General features: G+C 50.9%; 1 long non-coding RNA gene across 1 annotated transcript; it reads right to left on the bottom strand.

The window, feature by feature from the left end:
- Positions 1 to 974: 974 nt before the first annotated feature.
- LOC139178150 (uncharacterized) lies at positions 975 to 5,722 on the bottom strand. The gene is made up of 4 exons (XR_011562538.1): positions 5,511 to 5,722; positions 4,727 to 4,877; positions 3,723 to 3,895; positions 975 to 2,414 (listed from the first exon to the last, which is right to left on the bottom strand). It is a non-coding gene; the product is annotated as an uncharacterized lncRNA (long non-coding RNA).
- Positions 5,723 to 6,207: the final 485 nt, after the last annotated feature.

Below are 6,207 nucleotides of genomic sequence, written 5' to 3'. Positions count from 1 at the left end.
TTTTCTTGTATATTCAGGCTATGAATATCCTTTCAGATCAATTTCATGTTCTGATACCTGATTTCAGTCTTTCAAATGAATGTACTGTAGTGCTTGTCTGTATAAATCCTAGGAACAAACACAGGGCTTTTGTAAATGATGCATTTATTGTAATTATTCTTGTTTAATTTTTCAATGTTAAGCCATGAGAGAAGGGGTTTTCCTGCGATTGTAAAATCATCATGACACGGTGTGCTTTATTATCCTTCCAGAATGTAACCAAGCTCTCCAACAATCACTCTGAAATAAGCAAACTTAATTTCAACCAATTGTTGTTGGATGTTAACGACTGGCCTAAACTGTACTTTTTCTAGCAAGAAATGCTTTTTGTCCGCAGCGTGAAGTGATTTAAAAGTACTGGGTGTTAAATGTGAGCTTCTAATGAAATTTGGGCTGAAAGGATGCCTAGAAGAAGACTGAAAATCTCTCCTGTAACCCAGTCTCTGTGGACCCGGATCCCTCCTCTCTGGTGAGACTCTTTGGGGACCAATCGCGATGCCCTGCACCCGCTGCAGAGCCATCGAGCTGGACAGTGAAGGTGCCACTTCCCAGACAGATAGGGTAGTGTAGCTCTGACAAAGGCCTTATTTTTATGTAAATCATCTTTTTACATGATTGTAAACATGTTTAAAGAATGGACCTAGGTGTACATTTTTAGATTGTGATGATATAGCCATTCTGGATTGTATAAGTAGCAAATGTAATTTTTACTTTTTCAGCGGCACATTAAAAAAGCCAGCAAGAGATGCGTTCAGGTCACAGTGTGGTATTTATTATGCAGCTGGTATCTTGGTAGACAGAGACAGCATGTTTCTTTACATGTGGGTTCTGCCTTTAATTTACTTGTACAATTCATTGTTATCATTCTGTTTTCCTGTTAATCTTTTGTGAACTTCCCAAATATGTGACAAAGTATGTACAGTCTACTTTTGAACTATTTTTATCACAGTATTATTTATTGCTTTCTTTCAATAAAGTACTGAAGCAAAATTTCCCAGGGCCAATAAAGAGTGCCGAGGGTAAGCTGTACTCTCACTGAGAACAGACCAGAGCTGGTAATGGGAGCCCGTGTCATCACACGGACATTCTGTTAAGAGACACGGACGGATGCAATGGAAAGGCCAGAAGGCGGAAGCATAGGTGTCCCTAGAGGACGACCGACGGTGTGTTCATGCCCTTGGCTCCGGAGACAAGAGGCTCCATCACTTCAGCATCTGCGGGGACAGGGCCCCTCTGCTGCTGAGGCGTGGGCAGCGGGCCGAGGGTGGGAACAAAGTGCAGGTGTCGAGGCTCGCCATCGGTCACAGCGTGGGGTGTCTGAGGGCAACCTTGACGGGGACCCAAATGATGCACCCTAGTCCAGCATCAGGTCCTCCCCCAGCATCAGACCCTAGTCCAGCATCAGACCCCAGTCCAGCGTCACGGCCCTAGGCCAGCATCAGGCCCTCCCCGACCCTCAAACCCTCCCCCCACCTCCGACCCTTCCCCAGTATCAGGCCCCCCACCTCCAGTATGAGGTGTGGCAGCCCTACTTGTCTGATACTCCTGAGCACACTCAGGCAGCCCCAGAGCAGCAGGACAATAGCTCTGGCAGGAGGTGCATCTTTAGGAATCACCTGCGGAGCAGCAGCAGCTGGGCTTTGTTTCAGATCAAGGAGAGACAAAGAAAAGGCACTTGTGCAGGAGGCAGTGGAGGCTGTGGGCACGTTCCCCCAGCTCTGCTTCCTCCCCATAGGGGCTTTGCTCTCCTGCTCTCTCACAGGCCCCAGGGTGGTGTCCTTCCAGATTCACGGTCTCCTTGATATCTCAAGCCCAAGTCCTGAGTTGCATCCCAGTCCGGTGTGGCAGAGGGCTGGGAACACCCAAGCTCAAGGGCTGAAAGGATCCCAGGGGAACAGCCGGGCCCCAGCAAGTGGCAGGGCAGGGGATGAGGGTGGCCGCCCACAGAGGGCCCCGGAGCAGCACTGGAAGGAGAGCAGTGATGCCTTAGCTTACTCGGGGATGCTGCCCAGCCTGGCCCTCAGAGATGTTACTGCCAGCAGCTCTGGGGATACAGGAAGCCCGGTGAGTGACACCACGCCACCCAGGCCGTGTGGTGGGCACTGCTGACCATGGCCTCGGTTTTCATTCTGGTTCCAACTGTCCCTCCAAGGGCTGACGGGCTCCTCTTCCGAACGGCACAGACATTTTCTTTCTGTGGGTGAACGCATCCCTTGTTTCTGTTGGCGCTGTTGTCGCTGATCGTGTGTTTTCCTCTTTACAACCTGTGCTTGCTGCTCTTCCAGTTTAACTTAGGAGCAGCCCTCATTTTCTGCATTTCTAGTTGTCAGCATTCACTGGGGCTTTCCAGGTGGCGCTAGGGGTAAAGATCCTGCCTGCCAATGCAATAGATAATGAGAGATGTGGGTTCGATCCCTGGGTTGAGAAGATGCCCTGGAAGAGAGCATGGCAACCCACTCCAGTCTTCTTGCCTGGAGAATCCCATGGACAGAGGAGCTAGTGGGCTACAGTTCCTGGGGTCGCAGAGTCAGACACGACTGAAACAGGTTAGCACACACTCAGGTTTTAGTTCAGTCACTCAGTTGTGTCCGACTCTTGTCACTCCTTGGATTGCAGCACTCCAGGCTTTTCTGTCCTTCACTGTCTCCTGGAGTTTGCTCCAACTCATGTCCATTGAATCATCATGCCATAGAGCCATCTCATTCCTGTTTCATCCACGAGAGAGGTGGCTGGGGCTCGGCAAAGTGTCTGGTCCCACTGGGTGGGTGTGAACCTGCCCTAACCGCTCCCTAACCAGGTGACTGTCACTTTGTCCTCTGTAAATCGGGAGGGGGCAGCACCTGCTTGGTAAGGGGCACACATGGCATCTGGTACATAATCAATGCACCATCCATCTCAGCATTGTATTTACTACTAATAGGGATAGCATTTAATAATCTGCTCCTTTTTCTCTCTTGTCACTAAACTGTGCTCCAGACCACATCTGCTTTACTTACCCCTGTAAATCCCACACCCAGCACAAACGAGACTCAACACATTTGTGTCTGAAGAGGCAGGAACATACGCTGTCCTCAAGGAGAGGAAGCTGAGTGATATGGGGTCCTGATGATAACCCTGTGTGATGAGGGGACCCCAGGAGGACCTGTGTGGCTGTGGGGTGGGGTGGGGGGCATGAGCAGAACCCCTGATGAGCTCCTGGGGATTGGGAAGGTGGCAGGAAGGAGGGCGGGCTGTTCCTTGTGGGGTGTCCACAGATTGTACTTCACCCCTCACTGAGGAGCACTTAGGCCGTTTCCAAACACATGTCACTGTTAGGATGAAACAATCATCGCCCAGCTCCTACTCAATCAATTTCGTAGAATATGTTTCTAGCACTGGAGTACAATCATCTGCTTTATTCATTCCATGCTCCGTTCATCCACCCAGCCAGCCAGCCATCTGTTCATCCATCCACCACTCACTAATCAATCCATCCATCCACTCTTAATTCATCCATCCATCCAACCATCCACTCATTAACTCAGCCGATCATCTCAGACCCATTGAGAAGACAGACGCCTCCTCCACTCCTGCTCCCAGGAGGACCCCCAGCGTGATTGACAGGAGCCTCATGGGGACGACAGGGGAGACACAGAAGGGAGATGCCTGCAGGCCCTCCTCCCTCTGAACGGTGAAGCACCCACCTGGTCCTAACGCCTCCTTGCTGGGGTGTTCAGGCCGGCCCTTTTCCTTCTTGCGAAACAAGCGGCTGATGGAGGACTTGATGCCCTTCTTCTTTGGGGCTTTGTGCAGAGAGCCCTGGCTGCTGGTGCTGCTGCTGGGGTTATTCCCGGGGCTGTCCTGAGAGCCTGTGGAGCTTCGGGGAGAGAAAACGACCTTTAACTGGCACCCCTGTGCAAACACACACCCCTCCACAAGAGCTACTGATAGAAACGGGCACCCAGAAACACCCGTGCCTCAACCTCGCAGCTGACAGTTGGAGTCTCCTTCACCAACCACACTCCACACGAGCAATGCAGGCCCCCGGTGTCAGACAACTGCACCGCGAAGCTGAGATTCTCTGCCTCGAGCTCTCCCGAGAGGAGGGCTTGACTTCAGGCCAGCTGGTGCAGAGGGCGCTCTGACCCTCCCTTAGGGTCGCTGCTCGGCAGGTGACGACGCTCCAGGAGAAGACGAGCTCCCCTGCTCTGGGTAGTTCCCCCCGCCTCCCACAGGGTAACTGTCCCCGGCTGTGGCAGGAGAGCGACGGTCACCGTGCAGGGCTGCTGGTCAGGTGACCACACGTGCCCCCCATCGAGTGCTGCCTGGCTCAGGACGGGAGCTCAGCAAGTGGTGGTCTGAATGAGGACAGTGTCAGTCACAGGAGGGGACAGGTTCTCCTGAGAGGAGACCCCTGCAGAAAAGGGAGGGACCCTCAAGAGCGAACCCGAGAGGCATGGGGCCGTCACCGTCAGGAACGTGCCCTCTACCCAGAGCAGGAAGAAAGCTCCCACAGGAGTCAATCTGTAGAGATGGACATTTTCTAAAATCACTGAAGTCACTGAGCTCTTCTTCCCCAGCACCTGAAGTTCACCACTAAACACAGGCACCGAACTCAGTGGTATTCCTTTAAAATCATCCTTGCAACTCTTTCAAGACAAGAGGTGCAGGGCTCCTGAAACTGACGATGCACACACAGGTCACTTACTTGTGGGCGTCCCTGAGGTCCTCATGGGTGGCTGTGCCCAGCGCCCCCGTGCGCAGCGGCCCATCCGAAGCGACCGTGGCCAGGCGAGGGTCGAGGTTTCACATTTGATGGCGGTCTTGTCATCTCCTACCTCTTCCCGTATAGCTGGCAGCTGAGGGAGTGAAGTAAGTGTCGAATTGGCTAACAATAGACTGTTCTGAAAAAGGCAATCACACAGGCTTTACATTATAACCAGAAACTTATTTGAAGATCTATTAGCTATGCTTTCCCCCAAGTACAAAAAAACCCTTGTTATAGCTTAATGCCATCTTAAAGGACTGTCTTGTTCAAAAAAAGCGAGACTATGGGGCAACGAGAGCATCTGACTGAGTGCAGAGACCCCGGACGGGAGCCTCCCTGCAGCCGGCCTTGGCCCTCCCTGGAATCCAGCGACCAGATGGCCCTGCAGGGCAGGACAGCAGAGCGATGCTGGCACACTGAATCCTTCACGGCATGAACTGCCCTGATGAAAGGACTGTGCTCATCACCAGATGCTGCTCAGAAGCACCACAGCTAGAGTACAAAACCTCTCAGCAAAGCCATCCAGACCTTTCTGTTTGAAGGAGAAAAGGACACAGCTTGTGCCACCATCCAAGATCATTTGTAGTGATGATGCAGGTTACTGGAACCCATGACAACAAGAGAAACACAGAAAAGGTACCTAACCCCTCCACACGAACACCATGTGCCTGGATCGTATTTCTCGGTAACATACAGACTGGGGACTACCCACTGAAGTACTTACACGCAGTTCGAGTGTCATTCGCTCACAGTGGTTTCCATAAGGCACCCCCAGGTCTTCACTAAGAGATGATCTTGTATCACCCTAGAGCGGTGGGAAGTTCAAAAGGGAGGAGACATATGGGTACCTATGGCTGATTCATGTTGAGGTTTGACAGAAAAGAAAATTCTGTAAAGCAATTATCTTTCAGTTAAAAAATAAACTAACTTAAAAAAAAAAAAAAAGAAGAAGAAGAAGGAGAAGATGATCTCTCTTGGACTCCCAGCATTTCCGCTGGTCCTGGGTGTGAGGAAAGGAAAGACAGTGTGGGAACAGATTAACCCTGCAGGGTCCAAACAGGTCTCACTGAAACATTTCGGTGTGTGGTTAAACCAGGGGAGGTTTTAGGAAACATGCATGGCATGTATTGTTATAAACAATGAGTGCGTTGTTTTGACCAACTAACCTGTGCTTTTTTGGTGGGATTCTGTAAAGAATACTGATCCCGTGCAGCCCCACAGGAGCTTGGTGACAACAAAGTAACTTAGTGCAAAATACAGCTGAACTCATTTAAGAGCAGCTGGATAAACTGGGCTCCCTCCCTTGAGCTCTAACAAGAACCCTCAGACAACAGAAGGCTACAAAGGCTAGAAATTTTCCACATGAAACTGAACACGGATCAATCTCAAATTCAAGTTAAAATAAGCATTTATAAAAATCA

The sequence above is a fragment of the Bos indicus genome, chromosome 21, assembly GCF_029378745.1.
Source record: "Bos indicus isolate NIAB-ARS_2022 breed Sahiwal x Tharparkar chromosome 21, NIAB-ARS_B.indTharparkar_mat_pri_1.0, whole genome shotgun sequence".
NCBI classification, from domain to species: domain Eukaryota; kingdom Metazoa; phylum Chordata; class Mammalia; order Artiodactyla; family Bovidae; genus Bos; species Bos indicus.
The sequence above is the reverse complement of the archived record's forward strand: the minus strand, read 5'-3'. Positions and strand labels throughout refer to the sequence as shown.